The sequence below is a fragment of the Monodelphis domestica genome, chromosome 1 (assembly GCF_027887165.1).
Source record: "Monodelphis domestica isolate mMonDom1 chromosome 1, mMonDom1.pri, whole genome shotgun sequence".
Taxonomy (NCBI): Eukaryota; Metazoa; Chordata; class Mammalia; order Didelphimorphia; family Didelphidae; genus Monodelphis; species Monodelphis domestica.
The window spans coordinates 33,161,485-33,180,217 of record NC_077227.1 but is presented as its reverse complement, the minus strand read 5'-3'; the positions used below and the strand labels follow the sequence as shown (position 1 = coordinate 33,180,217).

General features: G+C 39.3%; 1 protein-coding gene across 7 annotated transcripts in view; it reads right to left on the bottom strand.

The window, feature by feature from the left end:
• The window catches only part of LINGO1 (leucine rich repeat and Ig domain containing 1), a 515,479-nt gene that overhangs the window by 247,214 nt on the left and 249,532 nt on the right, over positions 1 to 18,733 (bottom strand). Inside the window, exon 1 of one of the 7 annotated variants that reach the window (XM_007477969.3) lies at positions 16,251 to 16,663. The exons of the other annotated variants lie outside the window; for them this stretch is intronic. The gene's annotated coding sequence lies outside the window, so the exon portion shown is untranslated. Of the gene's footprint in view, positions 1 to 16,250; positions 16,664 to 18,733 lie in introns of those variants that run through there. 7 annotated transcript variants of the gene reach the window in all.

Below are 18,733 nucleotides of genomic sequence, written 5' to 3'. Positions count from 1 at the left end.
TCAACTGTGGCACTGGTACCCATAAAATATTTAAAGAACCAGACGAGTGCTTCCAGTGCTCTGGGTGTCTCCTCTATGGAGAATTAATAGAGAAGTGTGGACAAGAATCGCAAAAGAAGAGAGTGTGAATTGTTGTCCTCTTTACCAATGGAAGAGCACTGATGAGATCACTTATTCGCCAAAGCTCTGCAGCATCAATTTTATATTTTAAGACCTGGCCCAAATTTTTAGCCTATTGATGCTGTTAAAGATGGATTCTACCTCTGTTGTCCAAGATATTAGCCTGTGTCATCGGTGAATTTAACAATCATGTCCTTTTTGCCTTTGTGGTATCTGCAGACTTCATAAGTATGCCAATTGTGCCTTCATTTCAGGCATGTAAGTCAGGACATCCCTCAGATCCTTTACTATTGACTATCCTTCAAATGGAGTCTAGTCATTTAACATCACTCATTGTTCTTCAAAATGAAGTATGAGGAGGGGTTAGCTATGTGGCCAAGTGGATAGAGAGTCAGACCTGGAGATGTGGGTCCTGGATTCAAATTTGACCTCAGATACTTCTTAGCTGTGTGACCCCGGGCAACTCACTTAACCCCCATTGACAGCCCTTACCACTGTTGTGGCTTAGAATTAATATCAATTCTAAGACAGAAGATAAGGGTTTAAAAAGTGAAGGATGAACAACATGTCATTTGACTTAATAAGCTCTATGTAGTAGTACAAACATTTAGCCCTCATCTCTCTACCTTTTCTAAAAGTATTTAAAGATATTAGCAAATGCATTGCCAAAATCTAGAGAATGCTATATACATATACACATTCATACATATATACCATGGATATGGCAATCCCATAATCTATCCATCTGCTAATCTCATCATAAAAGGAAAGGATCTTATCCTGGTGTGATATAGTCTTCTTTTTTGATTTTATAACAAATGAATATAATGTATATGATGAGTTATCATCATTTCATAAATTAGAAGAGAAACCATAGCATTTAAATTAGTTATTACAGTGATTAGCACAGTTTAGCACTAGAAAAAAGAGAAAATTCAGTTGGTATGAGATATCCTTGATAAGCTCACGATGGCTCTTCATCACTGCTATTTCCCTTTCTAAATGAGCATGAAATCCCTCTGTGTTTTGCCAGGAAACTGAGTTTAAAGCTTGGCCATTTAAAAAGAGCTGGCCCTTATCTTACAGTCACGAATTGGGGTAACAGGGATGGTGAGAATGGCGCTGATAATGGGTAAGATGATGCTCTGGATGATGGTGGTGATTATAGGTTTAATAATGGTTGTGAACATGATGGCAGTGATGGTGACAATAATTACTATGGTGGCACTAGTAGGAGTGCTACATTTAATGATAATGGTGATAATGGCCAGTGTTGGTGGTAGCAATGGGGGTGATGGCAGTGGTGGCAATGCTGATCCCTTCCCTGTTTATCTCAAAGGTCTCAAAGGGAAAATATGGGGTATGAAAGCCAAGGAAAGATGTGCTCAGCAAATAGTAAGGATAACTGTCCATCAAGACATGCATATTGAGAGAAGGAAGAGCAAGAGGGTAATTGGGAGTCTGGGTGGGGCAGGGGTAACATTTAGGAAGACTTCCTGGGTGAGATAGGTTTGAACTGGATTTTGTTGGGACATGAGGGAGTTCCCAAAAAGCATCTGGGGAATTGTTTCCTATACAAGTGGTCACAAATCTTGATGCCTCTCTGGGTGAACGGTGAACACCTATGTGGTTTGGGGAGGAGATAACTAAGAAGATAATGGATTTCACAGACTTAGTCCTGATCACACATCTCAGTTCCAGCTCAAGTCCTCCAGTCTCTCTTCATTGCAAGGAGTTGTTCCTGTATCGGTAGGTTGCAAGGGTTTGGCATATTCAATCAATCTGGAAAGATTTTGAGTCCATGGTTGTGAGTCTATCATCTGAGGACTCTCTCAAATTGAGCTCAGGAAGGTTCAAGCTGCCAGTGGCCTTTCTACCAGGGGATAGATGAAGTTGATAACTAAAGTGGGAAGGAACTAGAAACTGTAGATGAAAGCAAAACCTATACTCAATGAAATCACAGACTTCTTAAAATGTCGGAGAATTTCTAATGTTGCTGATTGGTTTGGTGTAGTGAAAACAGTCCTGGCTCTGGAGTCAGAGGATTTGGGTTCAAATTCTTGCCTTTTGACCTTTGACCACAGCCTTTGGAAAATCCCTCAAGTCTCAATTTCCTCATCTGTAAAATGAAGGTGTTAGAGCACATGGCTCCTGGGTACCTCCTCCAGCTCTAAATCTTTGATCCTATGATTCTTCTAGTCCTAAGCCAGTTACCTCAGAGCTTCTGCCAATGGTAAGGGAAGGATCTGGAGAGGATCATTCCCTTTCTTTAAGAAAAAGAAACTAGAACAGAGACTTAACTCAAGTGGGAGTCATGGGAGGAGGGCTTCTGCTCACTTCATCACTACTCGTCTAGATAGGAATTGGAATCCCACATGAAGATTTTAGCTGTTCTAGGATGTCTTTTTATAAAGGCAGATTAAATATTCAAAAGGATTGGAGACAGATGCTACCTTAACAGGGAAACCATCGGGGAAGGAGTCAAGTCAATAAAGAAAGTATCTAAATGTGTCTACTCAAGCCCAACATGTAATCTTTTCTTCCTCAACCCATAGGGGTGAGGCATTTACCTGTGGGGTAGAGGCTTGCACAGCTTCTCTTTAGAATGTTACAATGGGTTGGCCTTTGGGGAATGAGGTATGTTAAGGCTCTGGGGAAGGGAAAAATGGGGATGTTCAAGGGGCACCAGCTTCTAACCTGCTTCTGACCTCCAGAGATGAGGAATTAATTCACAGGCTGCAATGAAGGAAGAAATAGTAAGGCATAAAGAAAAGAGTCCTGGAATTAAATATGTTCAAACCTGCCTATTATACTTAGCTGTATGATCCCAGGATATTCATTTAACCTTTTGAAGCCTCAGTTTCCTTTTCCAAAAAATGGGGATAACATTTGACTTAATGACCTATAGAAAATATTACTCAGTGAATATTAATGGAATTGTCTTTTACTACTATACCTGGAATTAGATTGAATTACTCAATTCTAAGTGATGGCAAAATGACAGTATTACATAATAGCAACATTAAAATAAATTATAACTCTCCCATGCCATTACTAAAATACATATGCCTTCTTTGTTTTGCTGAGGTCTGGGCCTGTGTTTTCATAGGAATAGGAAACTTCCAAAGAGGAAGTTCCTTCTGCCAATGCATATTGCCACCTTCCTCTCTGTAAATTAATCTCTTGAAGAATTACCTGGGGGCAGTGAGAAATTACCTGCTTATAGCAGCCACTGTGTGTCAGAGAGGCCAGATCTCCCTCCAACATGCCATTATGGATGTATTATTGTTTATGTATTTATACTATTTATAATTTATCTTTATATCACTTATCATATTATTATTTATTATGGTCAATAATAAATGGGACTTTTCCTTCTATACACATCATCTCATTTGATTGTTACAACAATCCTATGAAGAAGGAAGCCAATCAGGGTTTTTTTATCCTAGTTTTATATATGAGAAAATTAATGCCCAAAGCAATCAATTTCCTCATGTATAAAAATGAGTGAGTTGGACTAGGTGATCGCTGCCTCATCTCTTTCTCTGTCATTAACCCTATGGCTTGCTCAAGGTCCCATAGCTAGTATATAAAAAATAAAATATTAACTCGGGCATCAATTGTTCACTTTGAGACATCAGTAGAGGAATGGGAGATACCTGTTAGCTAAGAGATAAGCATTGTGTGGGTGGATCACCAAAACCATACTGTCTATTGGTCTATTGAGACATTTTCTAGTTCCCAGACTGCAAGCTAATTAATGCAAAATACTCTTTAATCTTAAGGCTGATATAAATAGCACCAATTTGTGGAAAGGTTGTATGGTGTAGTAAATAGAAGGCAAAGCCTGAAATGCAGTAAATCTTGGGTTCAAATCCCCTCCTTCCTAGCTATCTGACGATGGGAGATTCCGAAAATTACAGAGGCTTATTTACTAAACTATTAGCTAAAAAGCTCCAAGCTAGAAAAAGATGAAAGGTTTAACCTGAAAAGGTAGAGAATGCCCCACTACTTGTCTTCCTGTCTCTGAATCTTTATATCCTCTGTTTGTATCTTCACTTCTGTTTTGTGCCCAGGTTTTATCCTTCTAGTCCTTGGGCATGAATATCAAATTATTTACTTCTGTCTCTCTTGATCAGTGTCTTCCACCCTCTCCTATATCATAATGAAAAGAACATTAGACTAAGAGTAAGAAGAACCCTAACCTGGGTGACCTTGGGCAAGTCATTTCCTTTTGTAGAACCTCAGTTTTCTGGTGGAACCTCCACACTGATAAATTCAAAGATCCTTGGCCTGCTTTGATTATTTATAAGAAGAAGAATCTTGAAACTGAAGGACATTGTGGGCAAATCTCCAGCAGGCAGAGTATGCTTATGAGATCATGGACTTAGACCTGGAAGAGAACTCCCTTATTTTATAGATAAAAATGCTGAGGCCTGGAGAGGTTATGGGATTTGCCCAAGGTCACATAGGTAGTAAGAACTGAGCTGGGATTATAATTCAAGTCTTTTGACTCCAAGTTCAGTATTCTTTCCATTGTACCAAGATGCCTCCTAAAGGTAAGTCATCAGAATTTTTGCTTTGGAAGCCCTCAAAGAGCAATATGGTGGGGCTTAGGCTCCCACCCTACCTACCGACTATCATGGAGCCCTGCTTGGATCATGAAATTCAGCTATAAATCCTTGAGGCACTGATGCCCTCTTCAGGATAATTCTAGCCATGTACTATTCTTGACCCCGGTGAATAAACTCTAGAAAAAATGCACCCTTGTGGTCTGGAGTATGCAGAGAAGGAAAGGAAAGAAGAGAGTGAAGGGCAGACCCAAGAATTTAATGCTAGTGGTAGGGGTAGGAGAGAGAAGAAACCTAGGAAGCTGAGCAAACTTAAGGACAACACAGGAGATTCCAAGACTCAAGTCAAGGGATGGAGATAGGGAGAATTCAGAAATTAGTAAGGGAGATAATAACCTCCAGGCCAAAGTCAAAGGTCTCTTTATCTTGCTCCAAAAAAGGAATTGAGATTGCCAGAAAGCTGATGTTGGTCAGGAAGAGACAAAGCGCAGAGGTAGATCTCTTACATAGTTCCTTTGAGCAGCCTAGAGTAGAGAGATTCCTATAAAAGGTTGAGATTGATCCCCTACACTTACTTGTCTGCTTCTGTAACCATCTGTCTACCTGCACATTTCTTTAGATGGTTCTCTGGGTGTCCGTTTCTGTCCCTCTGCCTCTATATCTTCAGCTCTCTCTGTTACTGTCTATCTGTATCAATATGGGTCCTTCTCCCCCCACCCACCCACCCACCTTGAGGACATAATGGAAAGATCTTAGGACCTGGAAGCAGGGCCAGGGATGGAATATAGATTTTATTACTTTACTCCCTGAGTAACCTCAAGGCAATCACTTTATCTCCAGACTTCAGTTTCCTCATCTTTAAAACGATGGGAGGTTAGACTGGATGATCTCTGACGTTCCTTCCAATCTGAAATCTCTCTGGGTCTTTTCTGGACTTAAATCTGCCTGCCTCACCTCACAGTTGGTCTGTCTGTATGTCTGCCACTCTTTCTGTCTCTCTGCCTTGGATTGGTTTTTCTCAATGACTCTCCTTCTACATTTGACTGTTTTCCTTTCCCTCTGCCCCTATCTCTGTCCTTATCTGTGTCCATCTCTCCCTTTCTCAGTATGATCTTTCTCTCATAGACCCAGGTAGCATCTCTGTGTCCACAGCTTCATGTTCCGGGAGAATTAGGTATGGCAGAAGACTCCCCTGGTCCCTGACTTCAATGTTTTCAACATATGTTGGCCTTTACTCTCTCTCTCTTCTTCTCTGTGGGAAGAGAAGGCTAGAACATCAGTATACTTTCCTTGATAGATCCACTTTCTCTCCAGCCCTGTACTCAAGAAAGTGCCTTTCTTTGCCTTCTATAGAGCAAATCAGAGTTCCTCTTCCTCTCCCTGGTCCCTTTTCATTTATCCTCCCTCTTCCCTTTGTTTGAGATATTCTTCTTTCCTGACATCATCACTATCATCAGTTGGGTACATATTAAACATCTACTCTGTGATAGGCACTGTGCTAAATGCTGGGGATATTTAAAAAATGCAATTCTTGCCCTCAAGGATATGACAGTCTAATGGGGAGAAAATATGCAAGCAACCATATACATTATAATTATATGTGTATATGCATGTAATCAAAATTAATCTCAAAGGGAAGGTACTAATATTAAGGGGAACCGGGGAAGGTTTCTTGCAGAAAGTAGGCTTTTATCTGGGACTTGAAGGAATCTAAGGAAACCAGGAAGGAGAAAGTAGTAGAAAAAGAATTTTGGCATGGGGGACTGCTGATGGGAAAGCATAGATTTGGAAGATGGAGAACCATGTACTAGGAAGAACAAGGAAACCATTGTTATTTGATTATTGAACAGAAGGGGGTGGGGTGGGGGCAATGAAGTGCAAGAAGACTAGAAAGCTAGAAATGGAATAGGTGTGAAAGGATTGGAGATAATCCTTCGGAGCCACTGGAGTGAATAAGAATTTAACATGATAAATTAATATGGAGTCCTTGAAGTTTACTGAGTAGACACTGGCACGATCCAGCCCATGAACCTCTAAGAAGTCTCCTCACTCAGCAGCTGGAGTAGTATGGTAGAAGGATTCCTGGGATGCTGGTTCTGACATGAATCTGCTTCGTAACCTTGAAATAAATAACAATTTTTCTCTGAGACTCAGTTTCTTCTCCTTTAAAATTACAAGGCTGGCTATAGACATTTCTTTCCAGCTTTGATGTTGTACATGATGTGTTCCTTTACCTGACATTGTATGTTCTAAGATCCCCTTCAACTCTGAAGTCTTATGCTTTATTTGTAAGGCCTTTTACAGTCCTGATATTTTATATTTTATGTCTAGCAATGTTTTAGGGGTGGTGGGGAGTAGAAGGTAAAATGCTGGTGAGAAGAGCTAGTTAATCCCTCTACCTCCATCCCTATATGGACCACCATTTCTCTCGATGCCTTTACCTCTCTCTGCTTAGGGAATGTAGGAGGGCCAGAGAGATGGATTTCATTCCACACCAGGTGGGGAAAAACATTACAAAAGGGGAAAATACCTGTCTCCAACCCCTGAACAAAATTGTTATTAACTCATTTGTCTAGGAGAGGCCTGGATTCGTTTGTTTATCTCTGCTTTGGAGAAGTTATAAAAATACAAATCAATAAAGTATCTTTTATTATCTTGGGTCCCTTCCTTGGAAGATCCAATTGATTGGAAGAGAATCTCTCTGTCTCCCTCCTGCACTCTCATATGTATATGTATGTATCTAGATATTTATAGAGATTTGTGCATGAATATATATATGTGTGTGTGTGTGTGTCTATACCTGAGAACGAAATCTCTTACTTCTTTTTCCTGTATGCCTTACTATTCACCATTCACATGTGTGTACACAGTTAATTTCCCCAGGACACACACAAATCAACACTATAATGAATGACCATCCTATTGTAGAGGAGCTATCTCTTTAAAAAGATCAATAACAAGGGCAAAGTTAGGTGGCTCAGTGGATAGAGAGCCAGGGCTGGAGATGGGAGGTTCCAATCTGGCCTCAGATACTTCCTAGCTGTGTTAACCGGGGTAAGTCATTTTACCCCCACTCCCTGGTCTTTCTTACTGCTCTTTTGCCTTAGATTCATTACATAATATTAAATCTAAAATGGAAGGAAAGGGTTAAAAAATAAACAAGTAGTAAAGAGAAAGAAAAAAGAATCTTCAGAAACAAGCATTGGGGATATGCTCAAGATGCTCAGCCTCTTCTTGAGAGAAGAGAAGCAAGAAGATAGGAAAGTGGGCTTTACTAGTTCTGTTTTGATAGCACAATGTATGTGTTTATTCTGTCCATTTTCTGCACAACCCAATGATTTCTCCTCTTAGAATATCAGCTTTCTTTCCTCTGCCTGCTCACTTGTGGTCAAGATGGCAGAAGGCAGTAGTAGCTGTGGTTTGGGGCATCTAGGCATCTTGGCCTCTTGAAACCCATTTCTCTTCCTTTATGACATCATTACTGCTGGTGAGTCTTCCTCCCTGAGAAAATGGGAGGGGCTAAGTCTTATAGGTCTTGGGGAAAAAAAACTTAGGGAATCTCTGTCCACCACCAAACATAGATCTCTGCTAAACATTCAGATAATTCACTCTACAATCTGTTCCACTCTGACCCTCTCTGTCCTATGTTCTATGGCATTTATAGAGGATGTTCCAGGCTTACAAAGCACCTTACGTATATTTTGATCCTCACAAAAATCCTGAGAGGGCTATATTGTTATTAGCCTCATTTTACAGGTAGGAAAAGTGAGGCTGAGAAAGACTCAGAGATTTGCCAATATAGTGTTTCAGGCAAGATTTGAATTCAGGTCTTCCTGACTTCATGTCCAGCATTTTATCTGCCAGGACACCAGCTGCCTAAGTGTCCCTTCCAATTCTGCCATTTTCTGGTCTATGTTTGACAGTCCATTTCAGGTTTGACTCACTGTGTTCTCTGGTGTAAGGGCCCTTTCAGCTCTGACATTCTATGAATACCATTCTAACTTGTATGATTCTATGAGACCATTCTATTGTCTGTTATAATCTACTCCCCCTCCCTCCCTGCTCTCCAAGCTTTCTTTTCTTCCATGCCCAGTGACAGCTCTGGACCTAGGGCCAAGGCCTCCCCTGCTGACTGCTGACAGGGCCCTGATAGATAAGTCTGGAGGCAATGTCACAGAGAAACAATTACTTTGGGCAGCCCCTACCCTTGTGTTCCTGTCACCTAACTGCCTGGCAAGTTTCAATCATTCCTTGGCAGTAGCCTTGAAAGAGTCCCTTTGGAGAAAGGCACATGGTCAATCATGGACCATGCCAGGTCTGACTCCATCCCTGCCTACAATCAAATGATCTGGCCCAATAGCCTTAGACAAAATCCTTAGACAAAAATCTTCCCCCATGTGACAATACAATCCCTCTTCCATATCAGAATCACAGCCACGTGGATTATGAGGGCAAGATGGGGTTTCTAAGTCATTGAGGCCAGTCTAACCCTGAACAGACATCCTCCCCCTACAACATCCTTGGGAAGTAGCCATCCACTCTTTATTGAAGACTTCCAGCAATGAAGAACTCAGTACCTAATGAGACAGCCCATCTCAGTTTTTGATAGCCATCACTGTTAGGTATTTTTTCTTTATACCAAACCAAATCAGCTTCTCTGCATTTCCTCCTAACTTCTAGTTCTGCCCTCAGGGCTCCAATAGAAAAAGTCTATTCCCTCTTTCTCAGGACAGCCTTTCAAATACTCGAAGACAGCAATCATGTCACTTCTCTTCCACCATCAAGCCATCTCTTTTCTTTTCCAGGGGAAACATGTACAGTTTCTTCAACAGATCCTCTGGCAACACGGTTTCTAGTCATCTCACCACTCTGGTCATTCCTCCATCTTATCATTGTCCTTCCCATAATGTAACACTGATAAGTGTTGCTTGAACTTTGGGGCTGTTACCTTCCTTGTTATGGATACAGGCTTATTTAAATGAAGCCTAAGACAATTCTATTTATATTTGGGACTGCCAAGATGTAGAGTTGACTTATCCTGAGCATACAGTCTAGAGTTTGCTTTAAATTCACAACCTAGATAGACTGCCAGAAAGAACAATAGACAGACAGACAGACAGACAGACAGACAGATAGATAGATAGAGAGAGAGAGAGAGAGAGAGAGAGAGATAGACAGAGATAGATACACAGATAGATAGATAGATAGATAGATAGATAGATAGATAGATAGATAGATAGATAGATAGACAGACAGACAGACAGACAGACAGATAGATAGATAGATAGATACACAGATAGATAGATAGATAGATAGATAGATAGATAGATAGATAGATAGATAGATAGATAGATAGACAGATAGACAGACAGACAGACAGACAGACAGATAGATAGATAGATAGATAGATAGATAGATAGATAGATAGATAGATACACAGATAGATAGATAGATACACAGATAGATAGATAGATAGATAGATAGAGTTCTATTAACTCCATTATCTCTAAGCCTTAGAAAGAAGAAATTTGTATACATACAGCCATCACGAGATATCATATATACTAGTAGGTACAACACACTGGAACTGTCCAATAAGACAAAAAGAGAGATGATGATGATTTTCCTGGACTCAATTGTCTATACACAAATACACAGATTAAGGGCAATAAACAAAGTTAACTACAGATCTTAATGCAAGGAAGAAAATTAGACGTCAGAGTTCTCACAAAGATACAGTAGAATGTGATTCAGGATTCGAATAATGGCAATGGAAAAGTTATATCTAATTTAAAATGAACGGATTAGAAAATGGTTAAAATGTAAGAGTATTGTATAAGAAGAAGATATGTTCCTGAAAGGAAATTTTTAAAAAATGAAGGGGAGGGGGGAAGTATGGTAAAGAATACTCAGGTAAAGGATGATAAAAATGAAGGGATGTTATGCTTAGAGTATACTACAGATGACCTATTCAGAAGGAGGAAATGAATTATGATTTCCAGAAATAGATCACTTGCCACTGTTCTGTCTTAGAATTGATATTAAACTGTGTAACCTCTGACAAATCATTTAGCCTCCATTGCCTTGCTGCTCTTCTGCCTCAGAACCAATACTTAGTATCAATTCTGAGACAGAAGGGTTTAAAAAAGTGATACTAAGACAGAAAGGAAGAGTTTGTTTTATTTTACTTTTTAACAAATAAATTATCCTTTTATTAAAGGGATCATCAAAGTGAGGAAACCTAAGCCTAGCTGACCTCAGCTTTGCTGTTGAACAAAGAAAACTGGTTGGAACCAAGGTAGGTAGGGAAGCAAATGATAGTAATAGTGGATTTCAATTATTCTGGATATGTTCTAGAATTTTGAGAAATCCTTGACTTACCTCAATGATGGTTTCATTCCTCAAAAGGTGGAGGAGAGGACAAAAGGGAAACATCTTTTCTGATTTGATTTTGATCAATACGGTAGAACTGGTTTCTGATGTAGAAGTGATGGGAATTTTTGAAGTGAAAGACTGCTCCATCATGACAGATGAGGAGGAGAAAAGTAGCCAATCTGGTATACATTATAGATTTCAAAGCATTCAGATGGCAAGGAAGTAGTGTAACAGTGGGACTTTGTCTCTGATTGCGACAAGTCAAGTCATCAAACACTTATTAAGCACCATTACATGCCAGGCACTGTGCTAAGGATTAAAGATACAAGGAAACCCCAAGACAACTCCCACCCTCAAAGAGCCCTTTGGACATCTTTGGGTGATTGTTAAGATATGGCATGGGTTCTGAGGTCCTACTCTGTTATACCTAAGGCAATTTTGATAATCTAGTTCAAACAATACAAGATTGAAAATGGAAAAATGGTGACCCAATCTCCAAAATGAGATAAAGGGCTCAGTACACATTAAAGCATATATTTTGGAAGCATGGCCAATCAAGACAACTGTTTTACTTAACTATACATGTCTTTTGACAGAGTCTCTCCTTCTCAATGGAAGGGGAAGTGGGAGGAAGATAAAGGTGGATTTTAACTGACTGAAAATTATTGAATTTTTAAAAAGAAAACCAAGAAACAAAAACATCTCCAAATAAAAATGAGGTAGAAAGTAGATTTTTCAAACTCTAGACCAGGGAGCTCAATATGGATTTCTAGGAAGATTCAAGAACATGTTATTAGAGGCAAAGTTATTAGTGGATATACCAAATTCAGGAATATCTTGATTCAAGTTTCATCTCTGAGGAATCAATATACTTATATGAACCTGAGCAAGTCACTTAGTGCTCTAGGAAATTATCAAAGAGCCTATAAGTTGCAGAAACAATGCCAACTTGAATTGAGAGTTTCCTCCCCAGGGAGATCCCTAGACTGATAAAATCACAAATTTAGTTTCTATCCCATGATTAAAGGGATAACTTATGCACCCTTGGAAATAGAAGCAATAGTCACTAAAAACTACCATGATTTCATCAAGGAGAGATCATCTACTATTATTTGGCATGATATCAGAAATACTTGCCAGAGTAGTAAGATGAAAGAAAGTGAAAAGTATAAACACTGACAAAGAGAAGACAAAATTATTCCTATTTGTATATAGTTTATTTGAGGAACTCCAAAGAAACTAATTGCAATGATTAATAGCCATAATAAAGTAGCAAAAACAAAAACAAATCTACCAAAATAATTGGCATTTTTCTACAGTACTAACAGAAAACAGGAAGGAATAATAAAGAGCTTCAATTCACCGTATTCATAAAATAAAATATTTGCACATTAACCTATAGAGGCACACTCAGAGCATATAAATATCACTATAAATTTCTCTTTTAAAGAAATAAATATGGACAGATAACTGGAGCAACAGGCACTGTTCATGGTTGGGATGCACCAATATAATAAAAATGATACTACCTAAATTATTTTATAGATTCGTTATGATACTAATAAAGCTTTTATGAAGTGGTTGCTTTACAGAACTAGACATAATGATAGCAGAATTCATTTCAGAGAACAAAAGATCTATAGTCGCAAAGGAAATAATGGAAAGAAAGAAAGAAAGAATGGAGTGGGGAGCTTAAAATGAGAAGATCTCAAGCCAAATTATAAAGCAGTAATATTCAAAAGTATTTGTTACTAGTCAAAAATACCAAAGCAGATTTGTGGAACTGACCAAATAAGCAAGATTCAGGAGAAATCAAATTTGGCAGTCCTTAGTCTAGTAAGTCCAAGATCTTCATTCTAACAGGGGAAGGATTCCCTAGAGCACAAGAACTGATGGGAAAAGTAGAGTGCAGTTAGGCAGAAAATAAGTCCAGATCAACATCTTCTACCATATTTGACAAGTAACTACAAATGGATATGCAACCTAAACATAAAAGGGTATATCACATAAAAAGCAAAGAATAATTGAAAGACATATATTTCCCAATCAACAAGAAATAAATAAATCAGAAAACACAAAATAATACAATTTTGATTGTACCCTGATACTAAAATAGATCTGTTATCTCATAGGTATGAGCAATTCCAGTAAAGATGAAGATGACAACCTGTCCATTCTTGTCCATTCAATGGGATTCATCATTGTTCATGATATCCCATTATTTGTCTCTGAGTCAATTAAATGGGTTTGAGGTTTCCTCACATTCCCTTGACACAGTACAGATGCCACTGATGTATGTAGGCTATCTGTCAGTTATCCCTTACTCTTGTTATATGACTGGCCCATTTTACATTTCTTTAATGTTATCATTAAATGTTTTTTTCTCGCATAATTCCTCACTGTGATGCATTTTCAAGTTGTTTTTTAAAACCTGGCTGGGAACTTCACTTTCAGTTCTTCAGTGCCTATAGTATTCCATGCCTCAAAATGGTACATCACCAGAAGAACATTGGTCTTAAAAAGTTGACCCTTTATTTCAGGGAGGAACTTAGACTCATGAACAAAACTGTGCAATTTCCAAAAGGCAATCCAGCCTACTCTTTTCTTCCCATTCAATTCAGGGTTCAAAAGCATTGCATGATGAAATTTGATGTGACTAGGATAACAAAAAATCCAATGAGGGGATATATAAAATCAAATATTTTAGACAAAAGACTAATGCTCAGGATATATGGATAACTAACAATAATGTATGACACCAATATCCATTGTTCCCATGAAAAAGAGATTAAGGATATGGATAAGCCATTTTCAGAAGAAGAAATATGAATAACAAATAATGATGAGAAAATGTTCTAAATCACTAATAAAATGATTCAAGTAAAAATTAAAACACTTCTGAGAACAAGTCACTAAACTGTTCAAACCTTTTTACCTAATCATCCAACTTCTACATATCTAAGAAAGTTAAAGACATAGAGATGGGAGGTCCTAAGTTCAAATCTGGCCTCAGACACTTCTCAGCTGTGTGACCCTGGGCAAGTCACTTGACCCCCATTGCCTAGCCCTTACCATTCTTCTGCCTTGGAGCCAATACACAGTATTGACTCCAAGACTGAAGGTAAGGGTTTAAAAAAAAAAAAAGAAAGTTAAAGACAGAAGGAAGGGTTCCATTAATTAAAAATAAACACAGCCATACATATTATGATACGAAAGTGTTTTTTTTTTAAACTGTAAACAAAGGAAGTGTCTGTCAATTGAGGAATGGCTATAATAAATTGTTATAATAGGATATTATTACACTATAAAAATAAAAATTAAGAATTAAGAAACATGGGAAGATATATAAATTGATATAAAGCAAAGAAGACAGAATAACAACAACAGAATGGAGAAAAACATACTCAGTAACTACCACAAAGAAGCCAAACACAACTCTTTATTTTCTTCCAGATCCATCCCAATCAGCACCTCCTGCATGAAGCCCTTCCTGGACTTCTCAGTTCTGGGGCTTCTTCCTACTCCTACATTCCAAGGTTACTTTGTGTTTACTGTGTACTTTTGCGCATGCCAGCTATGTTGAAATGAATGGCCAGCTATGTTCCCCATGCAATGTCTAGAACAGAAGATGTTTGGATTTTGTCTTTGCATCCTCAGCACCTAGAATAATGTTGGACAGATAGCAAGCACTTACTTTTGGAATGAAAGGTTGCTTCTAAAGGGCAGTCAAACTCAAATTAATTTCTAAGACCAATCTTGGTTCCAGAGAACAGGTTCTGAAACTCATTTCTTTCCTATGGGTGGGTGGGTGGGTGGGGTATCCCCAGAAGGAGTACTTACTCTTAGACTTACATGAAGTCATTGTCGGTTGGTTTGGCTTACTTGTTTTACTTGGTACATGGGAAGCTTCAGTAGGGGAGTGTATATTGGAAAATACCAGTCATAATTAGAAAGCAAAACGTATCAATGTTTCTAAAGCTAGGTTTTGTCATATGAGCCTCTTTCTCTTTCGGTGGTTTCAATCCATAATTAGATCAGGGGAATGGCATACAATGGGTTACTTGCATTTGGGCCAATGCATTTAACAAAATCTCCCATGATATCCTTGTGGTCAAGAGAGTGATGAATTCGAAGTTAGGAAAGTCAGGTTGATTTTGGAACTAGTATTAAACCCATTTCCAGAGTGATGATCACAGAATCAAGGTCACTATAGAACATGGTGACTATTCAAGTGAGCCAAAGATCTTTCCTTTTCTCTCCTCAACTTGCTAGTTATTAACTAACCACTCTGCTAGCTTCATGTGGGAGTGGAGGAGAGGAGATACACATTTTAGGGGAGGCACAGCCTTAGCCCTTATGGAGTTTATGAACTCTTGGGGGATAAGCTATACACAGATAATAACTACAAATGATAAGCAGCTTAGAAAAGGGCAAAACAAAGTGCTATAGGAATTCTGAACAGGACCATCATCACCATCCAAGAAAATGGGAAAGACTTCCTGGAGCAGGTAACATGTGAGCTAGACATTAAAGGATGTGCAAAATTTCAGTGGGGAAAGGGGGTGGGGATGGGAAGACATTCCAGGTAGAAGGAATAGTATGAGAAAAACACAGGCATGTCCAGGGGACAGAAAGTAGTGGTCCAGTTAGAGGAGAACATAGGGTACTTAGAGAGCTCAGAGATCATGAAATAAGGCTAGAAAACCTGGTATTTCGTCTAATGTCTTTACCTTATAGGTGAGAAAAATAAGGTCCAAGAACACTATCATGTACTCCATATGCATACTGAGAATCCTTATTCCAATTCCCGCTCCCACAGATAAGTCTTGGATCCTAAAGCAAGGCTACACCTCCCATGGTTCTAGGAATAACCCTGATGGGGGTGGGGGGGCAGAGAGGGAGGAAGGTCCTTTTCTAATGCTATTGTCTTGAGCCCCACCAATGGGCACTCCCAGAGACTATAAAGGGAAAGTAATTTTAATCAAGCTGCTTTAAGTAGCTTTTTGAAATATAGAAAGTTGGTATAAAATATCCTCCCAAAAGCCTGGGATACATTCTTCCACAATTACAGGCAAAGTCAAAAAGAAAGTGGGCTCAAACTTAAAAATAACTATGTGGCAAAGAGGGTAACAAAGCTTCTTGCTAATGAAAGTTCTTTTCTCTCATTTATGGGAAGCTCACCAAGTTCCCCTTAGGTATAGTGTAGTTTCTTTGCTGAACTCCTTGAAGAGTTGTGAATCTACATTCAGGCTGTCCTTGGCTTCCAATGCAGACATTGCCATCAGCTAATCCAGGGATGATGTCAAGACAACAATGAGAAGATATCTAACATCTTCCAGACTCTTTGAAGCTCCAACTGTCCTCCTCAAGCCAGAGGCAGGGGCAAATGAAACCGAGGTCAAGGCTACAGCCAAGGCTTTTATTTACTCTCCTCTCTGAGGAGGCAGCTCTTCCGGGATTGTTACTGAAAGGCAGAGAGGGGAGGACCCTTATTAAGTACTGACTATATGCAAGGCATTGAGTGAAATGCTAGGAATATAAATACAAACCAAAAAGTGCTAATAGTTTCTGCCATAAAGGAATTTACATTCTAATAGGGAAAGACCCCACAGGAAAGGAAAGACTTCCCAGAAAAGGGAAAAACCTCACAGAAAAGCGAAAGGCTTCTGAAAAGGCGAGGAAGGTACTCTTAATGAGAAATGATGGTCAAGGCTGGACAGCACCAAGTAAGCCCAGGAGGGGAATGAAGAGTGGCTTGCTGGATCTCTCCCCAAAATGGAGTTCCACAGGAGGAACGTGTCAGTGGTAGAAAGGGGCTGGCACGGCAGAGTGATGTTCCAGGGTGAGGAGGCCCCAATCACTAAGGGAAACTCGGGGCTGAGAAGCAGCTAAGACATGATGGCCAAAGCTGGAGAACACTAGCACAGCACATCTGCCCCAGCTTCTCCAATGGCTCACTCCACAACTCAATTATTTATAGATGTCCCTGGGGAAATGGCTAAGCTTTCTCAGCCTATCCAAACCTAATACTTGTGCAATGTCATTCCAGGTCCAGTTCCAGGGACTTCTTTGTAATGAGTGTACAGTACAGATGAATTGATTGCTAGAGCATCTCCTCACTTACTTTAAGAGGAGTTGGGGAGCCCAATCAATCTACTTTTTCACTCCACCCTTTCAGTGGCATTATAGGATCATTGATGTGGACTGGGAAGGGGAAGTAGGAGGTAGCTAGGTCAACCCCCTCAGTTTTATAGATGAGAAAACTGAGGTCTATGGAAGCAATGTGCTAAGGACACATAAATGATAGCATTTGTAAGCAATAGGATTCGAATCCAGGTCCTTGAGATTCATGTGGGCATCTAGGTGGTACAATGGTTAGAGAGCTGGGCTTGTAATCAGGAAGATTTGAGTTTAAATCAGATCTCAGACACTTATTAACTGAGTGACCTTGGGCAAATAAATACAGCCTCAGGCACTTAGTAGCAGTGTGACCTTGGGCAAGTCTCTTAGCTTCTGTTTGCCTCCATTTCCTCAACTGTAAAATTGGGGTAATATAGGCAGATGTGGCAAATAGTGATGCACTTAGCAAATTACCTGACACTTAATAAATAACTGTTCTAGCCTCTTCCCTTTCCTTCTCCTTTGACTCAAAGCCAGTGTTCTTTTCACTGAATAACTATACTGCCTCTGGAAGTTCTGTATGATTCCAGGTTTAGGAAGGCCTTGAACCTAGACCTGAAATTTGACTTGGCAGGCAAAGAGAACCACAAAAGATTGCTGAGGAGAGGAGTGACATTACTACACTGACCTAATGGCAGTTGTATTGGCAGAGTGATAAGGCAGAAAAAATTGGAAGGATGAGGAAGAGGTTAAAATGAAGGGGGGAGGGTCTATAAGGAGGTCATTACAATGGTTTCAGGCCACAGATAACGAGGACCTGAACTATAAAGGTGGCTATAGGATAGAGAGGAGGTCCTGGTTGTGAGATACTTTATAGAAGTAGAAAGACAAAGACTTTGCAACGGCCTTCAAAATTAAGCTATTTAAGGGCAGAAATTATTTTTGGCTTATTATTTGTATTTCAAGAGCTCAGCATAGTGCCCAGCACATAGCAATCCCAGAATACCTGCTTGCTTGCTTGATTGATTGATTGAGCAAAAGAAGGAAAATTAAAATAGAGGGTGAAGGATTCTACATAGGAGATGACATGAATAGTAAGTAATTCCACACACACACACACACACACACACACACACACACACACACACACAAATACAGGGAAGCCAGAAGGAAAAACAGTTTAGGGAAGAAGCCAAAGAGCCGGTTCTGAGATTTGTTGAGTTTGAAGTATCAATGAATGATTTCAGTGGAGACACTGAAGGCTGTTGGAAATATGAGTCTAAAGCTTAGAAGAATTTTCAGGCCTAAAGTTAGAGGTGTCCTTTATGCCTGGAATGCGCTCCATCTTCTTCTCTGCCTCCTGGCTTCTTTTAAATCCCAGCTAAAATTATATCTTCTACAGAAAGCCTTTCTCAACTTCTCTTAATAGTGCCTTCCCCTCTGTTAATTATTTCCTGTTTACTCTACATATTCCTTTTATATACCCTTTTATTTACTTGTTGTTTCCACTATTAGACTGTAAGATCCTTGAGGAAAGGTATTGT